General features: G+C 37.0%; 1 protein-coding gene across 4 annotated transcripts in view; it reads right to left on the bottom strand.

Annotated features, from left to right (window-relative positions):
* Focad (focadhesin) overlaps positions 1–1,189 on the bottom strand; it is a 399,091-nt gene that overhangs the window by 339,724 nt on the left and 58,178 nt on the right. The gene's annotated exons all lie outside the window — the stretch shown is intronic.

Consider the following 1,189-nt stretch of genomic DNA (forward strand, 5'->3'; position numbering starts at 1 on the left):
AGCAGTGTTCCTCCATGGCCTGTGCTCCAGTTCCTGCCTCCAGGTTCCTGCCCTGAGTTCCTGCCTTTGGCTCCCTGATGAACTGTGACCCAGGAGATGTAAGATAAATAAACCCTTTCCTCCCCAAGTTGGTAGTGATCAGAGTGTTTTGTCATAGCAATTAGTCCAACTCATTAAGAGTAGAGGACTTCAATACCCCACTGTCTCCATTAGATAAGACAACAGGGCGGAAAGTTAACTGAGACACATCTGAATTAAACAGTACCACATATCAAATGTACTTAACAGACATCTACCAAGTATTCCACCCAAGCACCAAAGGACATACTTTCTACTCAGCACCCCATGGAACCCTCTCCAAAATCAACCATATACTGGGGCACAAAACAAACATCAACAAATACAAAAAAGATTGAAATAATTACATGCATTCTATCAGACCACAATGCAATAAAGCTTACACCCAAAAAAAGCCCTAATCACCACATGAACACATAGAGATAAAACACACTCCTGAAAGATGAATGTGTCAAAAGAGAAATTAAAAAAGAAATAAAAGTATTCCTGGAACTAAATGAAAAGTTCAATACAACACAACAAAACCTTTTGACATGCTAAAAGCGGTCCTTAGAGGGAAGTTTATAGCTCAAAGTTCCATCAAAAAATCAGAAAGAACACAATTGACTTAACATTGCAACTCAACACACTTGAAAAGCAACAGCAAATGAAACCCAAACCCAGCAGACAAGAAGAAATAACAAAAATCAGGGCAGAAATTAATGAAATTAAAACAAAGAAAACAATGCAAAGAATCAACAATTCCAAGAGCTGGTTCTTTGAAAAGATAAACAAGATTGACAGACCGCTAGCCCAGTTAACCAAAAGAAAGAAAGAGCATCTCAAAATCAACAAAATCAAAGATGAAAGGGGAAACATCACAATAGAAATCAAAAAGATACAGAACATTATAAGGGAATGCTTTAAAAACCAATATGCTACTAAATCTGAAAACCTAAAAGAAATAAACGGATATCAAAAGGCATGGGAACCACTAAAACTAACAAGAAGATATTAACAGCTTAAACAGACCCATAACAGAAAAAGAAATTGAAACAGTACTACGAAACCTCCCGACTAGAAAAAGCCCAGGACCAGATGGATTTAAAGCAGAATTCTGTCAGACATTTAA

Source organism: Nannospalax galili, unplaced genomic scaffold (assembly GCF_000622305.1).
Source record: "Nannospalax galili isolate Female #2095 unplaced genomic scaffold, S.galili_v1.0 scaffold1082, whole genome shotgun sequence".
NCBI classification, from domain to species: Eukaryota; Metazoa; Chordata; class Mammalia; order Rodentia; family Spalacidae; genus Nannospalax; species Nannospalax galili.